The 6467-nt window shown below is 38.3% G+C and overlaps 1 long non-coding RNA gene across 1 annotated transcript; it reads right to left on the reverse strand.

Annotated features, from left to right (window-relative positions):
• Positions 1-2512: 2512 nt before the first annotated feature.
• LOC111608434 lies at positions 2513-4546 on the reverse strand. The gene is made up of 5 exons (XR_002752657.1): positions 4532-4546; positions 3378-3620; positions 3060-3154; positions 2857-2933; positions 2513-2628 (listed from the first exon to the last, which is right to left on the reverse strand). It is a non-coding gene; the product is annotated as an uncharacterized LOC111608434 (long non-coding RNA).
• Between the last annotated feature and the right edge of the window lie 1921 nt (positions 4547-6467).

A 6467-nucleotide genomic window follows, 5' to 3' on the forward strand; every position in this document is an offset into this window, starting at 1 on the left:
ACCACTTTATCGGGCATACGTGTTCAATCGCTTGCTAACATAAAGCCGAAGTCAACCCAATGACCTCAATTCAATTCAAAAATATTTTATTTAACCCCAACGGAAAATAAAATGTCACCATAGATGGTGACGCTGTGGTAGCAGTCAGTCCTGCAACGAGTCTGGAGAAGCCTCTGACTGAAGACCGTTGCTGTGTGACAGTCTCATGATTGCTATGACGTGCTAACAATTTGATATCAGCAGAAGACATTATATTTCTTCCAGACAACACCAACAGCAGTTGGCAAGTACTGCTAATCCACCTCATTTGCTTTTGCAGCTCATCTTTAAGTCTGAGTCTGGTCAGAAAGCCGAGCAGAGAGACGCAAAGAGGAAAGAAGGGGACTTTTCTGGTTCTGCTTTGCTTCTCTTTCAACTGCTCCGGAGTTTGAGATTGTGGTTCAGATACTATTTGACCTTTTTGAAAAGACAAACGCGTAACCCGATGCGTCCAGCTGTCTAGACTTGATAAGGACGACTCAATTAAGTTCTAACGGAGCTCCAGAACGGAGAATAAAAGGGGGTTTAATTGACTTTCTACATGCTATCTGGAGCGAAACCTCTGTGGCGCTGACTCAACCGAAGTGTTTGATTCATTCAGTGAAAAAGAGAAAGAACGGTTTTCAAGGCAACAAAGGTGGTGCTGGCAAGGTCTCCCTACTAAAGTATCTGGTGAGTGAACAAAGGTTGCAGCTAGGAGTTTCTATTTTAATCTCTGGTTTTCAGATGTTAACTGATGCAAAAAGGGGAACTAAAGACCTGAAAGGTTCTGTTTTCTATTGTCGGTCTAGATGGCTGGTCTTATCCTACACATGCCTCGTCTTGCCACTAACCTGCCCATCCAGCCATCAATTTCTGGTTGGTGTGCGAGTGAAAATGTCAACACAGGCGATGGCAATGAGTTACATTTTATTGAACGGGGACAACATGTGTTACAGGAGCAGTGCTTCAAGGGTCCAAATACGGGCCATGTAGCACTTTGCTTTACAATGTTATTGTACAGTTGTTCCTGTTGTGAGGTTTGTCATAAATATCCAAAGTAAACATTTCTGATGTTTCTTCACCCGACTACTCCCATCGTTAAACACGACCCTAAAGAAAATCTCCCACGCTAGCAGCAAGTTAGCGCAACTTAGCATAAAGTCTGCAAATGGCGGAAATCGTGGCATTTATGTCCAGATTCAAGATAGGAAAAAAATGTCCTGTCTTACTTAATGTCCAAAAAAATTAACCAAAAAGAAAAGAAAAAAAACAAAGAAAAGTTCAACATATTCAATAACAATGTTGTTATATATATATATATATATTTTTTTTTTACAGTAACTGAAAGTAAAATTAAAAAAAAAAAACTACGAACAGAAAGTTAACAGCATAAAATAACATGAAATGAACATTCAGGGGAAATTATAGCTATGTCTACTTAAAAAAAAACAACTTTTATATCTGACAAGAATTAATTTATTTTGTTTAATGTTATGCAGTTGGTTGGATGAAAAAATATTTAATATAATAGCAAAGCTAAGCTAACATAAACCAACATTTGCTTCACCCAAATTAATGGTTTTAATCAAATATTATCTGCCTTGGGGTATATATATATATATATATATATATATATATATATATATATATATATATATATATATATACATATATATATATATATATATATATATATATATATATATATATATACATATATATATATATATATATATATATATATATATATATATATATATATATATATATATATATATATATATATATATATATATATATATATACATATATATATATAAACACACGTGTTGAATATCATGTGCTATTAAAATGTTTATTAAGTACAGCCGTTTTTGGTCTTACGTTCCCAGGCTTCCCTGTTCCCATGTGGGTTACAACACACAATCTGAAAAACATGTTTCTCAGCTCTGCAGCTTATTTTTGGTCAGCAGGATATTGTGGGAAGAGAAGTGGGTCAGAGATTAGGTTAAATATAAAATAGAATTATGAGCCCAGATTTTATGGCTTTATTGCTCCTCTGTAATTATCTTTTGATAGAGGAAAACGGATATTAATGAGATATTTTAGATCATAAAGACATCAAATACGTCAAAAATTAAGTGAATGTTCCTGAGAGTCGTAGACTCTAAGGAGCATCTCTTCCCTCCCCCTCCATTTCTCATGACTTTGATGGGACTGAAGCAGACCGTCGGGCTCCAGGCGGCCGAGAAGCTTCTCGGCTTGCATCGTGCACACACCACTTGAGTTTTAGGTGTGTGCATTCATAAAAAGAGGCGTCGATCGCCGCCTGGACCCAGAGAGCCGCTCTCACAAACGTCTCGTTTACATTCACAGCCGTGTCGGCTCTTTTCATTTTGCATCCACTTATTAAAATCCTTTCCCTAATTTTCATACTCCGGACGCGCATAACAGGTTTACAGCTTTTTTTGTTGTTTGTATTTTTTTTTTGCCGGTGTGAATATAACTGTTTGCTTCTCCACCTTTTTACTGGACAGAGCATATCCGTCTCTTGGATTTCTTCTTGGCGTTTTCGTCAGGAACCTTCTCCATCACCTTGTCCGCCATCTAAACATGAGACGCAAAGGCATGCAAGCAAATGTGACTCTCCTGTCGTTGACTTCGAACAAACGCGTTGTGAATTACAGGTCAGCTTTTTTTTTTTTATATGTATATCCGAAACAAAAGCAAACAAACAAACAACAAAAAGTGAAATGACTGGTCAGAAAAAAGGCAGATCCTATTCAGCTTGTAAAGAAGTGCTTTGGAATAGAAAGTTTGAGTTAAGCCACAAACCTGCTCAGGATCTGGAAACGACTTCGTCTCTAGCTTTGAGTAGAGAAGTTCATCCTCCAGGGATACCTCAAAGCTATCTATGGAGGTGGAAAAAAAGATGAAAAACCAAACATTAACTTCAAATATATATATATGTATATATACAGATTGTTTATTAACTGTATATATATATAAAGAAAAATAAAACCAAAAGTTGAGAATACCTGTCCTCCCGGTGACTCCTTTTACCTTCACTCCAGGAATCTGCCGGAGAACGCCGGCTAGTTCCTGGTAGCGGTACGCATAACTTCAGTCTTTACTGCAACAGTAAACAGACAAGGCAACCAAATGAGAGCTATAGATAGATAGATAACCAGCCTCTCACTCTTGAGTTTCATAATGCTGCAAAAAGCTATACTGCCCAAAGTGCACAGCATAAAAACAAAAATTTGACATTTACAAATGAAAATGGAGCAGTACATGTGTTGAAAGAAGAGGAAGTGGAGGTAAAAAACAAACAAACAACAACAACAAAAACTTACCAATACTCAATAGTGACCGTCTTCATGGTTCTGCAGAAGAAGTTGTGATGAGGGCAGAGTTCTTGTGAACTCTCAGTGCTCAGCTCACAGGAATGAGATGTTCAGAGAAAAAAACAAAACTTCTCTCTATCAAAAGGCGAAGCCACGCCTTGTGGGAGGCTGGAAAGCTGCGGCGCAACCTCACTCAGCGTTCACAAGCCGCCCAGACTCACTTTGCTACACACTGATTTGTGTGTCTTTATCCTATGAAGACAGAAATCAAGATTCTTTAGTAGTGGCTTCGCTGCGAGGCTGTTCAGCCGCTTCTTCTGAGTGAAAACAATGCAGAGGAAGGACTTGATAATTACACAGTCGTTTGTACAGTCTGTTGCTTATTATGTGCAAAATACAAACATGTTAATCGGAATAGATTCAACATACATTATGTTACTAACAGAAGTATGTCTCCACTTTTACACATATAATAGACCAATGCTGGAGTAAATATATGGTTCATGGCCAAAGTGGAAATAAATACTGCATTCAACCAACAGAGGGCAGATTATAAAGTCTGTATATTGTGTTGCCCTTCAGTAATAATTAGATTTAAATAGAGAAAATGGGCACATCAGACTACCTGATGCAATAGTTCACACTACATGATTTTTGCTATTTTTCCCCTTACAACAATCGTAGGTCGTTGGTCTTTCTAAGACTGTAGCTTCCGATTTCATAACCGGTCATCCCGTAGTGTTTGGTGTGTTACGGTAGATAGTCGTTGCCGCTCCGATCCAAATCAGGGGTTTTCCCTCCCTAGCGTTAACTCCTTAATTAAATGAGCTCGATAGTTTTCATTTATTGTGCAATTAACTGATTTATTGTTTATCGCGACAGGCCCAACTAGAGTCGATAAAGCCTACGAAAATAGAAAAAGAAAAAAGTTGATAACATTTAGGCTAACGGCAGGTAAAAGTTACAGTCTAACTTCTTCTGCAAAGATGCTAACGGCTGATGACGTTTCAGACCGTCGGTGGCTAATGGTAGCTAGCATCTAGGTTAGTTGCGGCTAACTGTTATTACTATTATAAGTAACTTATTTAGCGGTTACTTATAATAAATACACATAAATAACTCAAAATAGAATATATGTTAATAAGGTACTGTACTTAACTTACCAAAAAAACTTCTCCGTCCTCGAGGCTCGCTTTGATCGGGCAGGCGGTGATGTTTGAAGCCTCTAAGGCTCGGACGTCAATCTCTCGCTCATGCACCACTACTGCCATCTTTTGGCGTAAAATGGCATTGCACCAGAAATTGCACCTGTTGCGTCTGAATAAACGCATCGCTGCTCCCGGTCAAAAAACAACAACAAAAACAATCAGTCAAGAGGAGGGCCTTAGTGCTGGAACTTACCCCAGGAAAACCATACATCCGCCATCATCGGTGGTCAAGCTAACTAGCCTCAGCATTGGTGGCAGGGTATGTTGTGATGAACCAGCTGTATCACAGAATGAAAGTGAAAAAGAAAAAGGGTTACAAACTGCAGTTTTCAAAGGGTTAACAGGAGTTCTATAAATGATATATATATCTATATATATATATAGATATATATATTAAATGTAAGTGTGACTTACATTTAATATACTTACATTTAACTTTGTAATTTAACATGTTGAAATTGGGCCTCTTGTCTGTTTAGAAACTCCTGCTCTCAAACTCCCCTATCATGAAGTCCTCTACTAAACTTCAACAATGTTTTTACCAGCGTTGCACTGAGAAGTAGCTGGTACAATGAGCTCAGCAGGTACGCAGCTCCACCAGGTGTCTGCTAGTTGCTGCTGGCTAGTCTGAAGGAGCTGATTGGGGGAGGGCTGCCCTGAGAGGTGGATGCTCAGAAACAGGCAGAACTCGGTCCACCGAGGCGTTTTGTACAGCTGAATGGTTGCCACGGGAGATTGAATAATTTCTCAAACATGCGTGAAAGAATCAAGGCGACACTCCAGGTATGTTCTTGTTGAGGGAATAAAATTATTACAAGATGTAAAAAAAGATAGTCAATTTTACATAATAGCGCCGCTACACAACATAAACAAAACACAAGTAGTAAAATGGAAAAAAAATATTTTAAAAAATCAAAGAGGTGTCTTTTAATAGTTAGTCATGGGTGCCACAACTTGGCATGTCTTCACGCAGGCTGGCTCTCTACTCTATTTGACTGAGGTAAAGAAGCATCTTTTCTGACTTCAGAAATGCAAGTCTCACACCACATCGCTGACCTTACAGAGGAGCACCTGCACATCTCAGCCCTTTCAGCAGCGAGTTATCACACAGGTGCGCTGGTGAGCAATCCTGTCGGTGTGATCAGAGGCTGCGCAACAGAAGGTATTGTGTGTGTGGATTCCAATACCGACAGGTAATGTCAAAAGATAGTGTGCAGAACAGCAGCAGATCCATTTTCTTTCTCCAGCAAGTAATAAGGCTAAGAATTTCAAAAGCCCATTCATTCTCCCAGACTTTCCAAGTCTGCTTCTGACAAGGTAGGTTACTTGACCAACCTTGACCAATCAAATTTGCATGGCTGCAAAACGGGTCATTAAGACACCAAAATTCAATAGAAGCAGAAATTCCTTGAGGACAAACGTTTACGATTGTTTTGAGAGCAAAATTTGACAGCTCTTACCAGTGACAAGCAGATGAAATACTCTAAATTCCCCAATCATGTATTTTCATGCTTGAGCTCAGTGAAAGTGTGACATCATAATTCATTGATTCCTAAACGGGCATAATCTTGTAATTCTTTCAATTTTCTGTCGCCATCAAAATTCTTAGTTCAATCAAAGAAGCTTCTGCGCAACATTTTCTGCGTCGTAAATCTGCGATTAACAGGTCAGATCTAAAAACAAGGAAATAAAAAGAACAAAAAAAATAGAAAAATCGGTATTGGCCAGAAAAAAAAAAAAGAAACAAACGTGATCGGTGCATCTATTCAAGCTTTTCGACTGCACTTGTTGAAACATAAATCCAAACACTGGCAGTCTGTTTCAGCAGTGTTTTAATGTTTTTTTGTTGTTGTTTAAAGCAGGACAAGTATCAATAAAGACAAAGAAATCA

This window comes from Xiphophorus maculatus, chromosome 4 (assembly GCF_002775205.1).
Source record: "Xiphophorus maculatus strain JP 163 A chromosome 4, X_maculatus-5.0-male, whole genome shotgun sequence".
Lineage (NCBI taxonomy): Eukaryota > Metazoa > Chordata > Actinopteri > Cyprinodontiformes > Poeciliidae > Xiphophorus > Xiphophorus maculatus.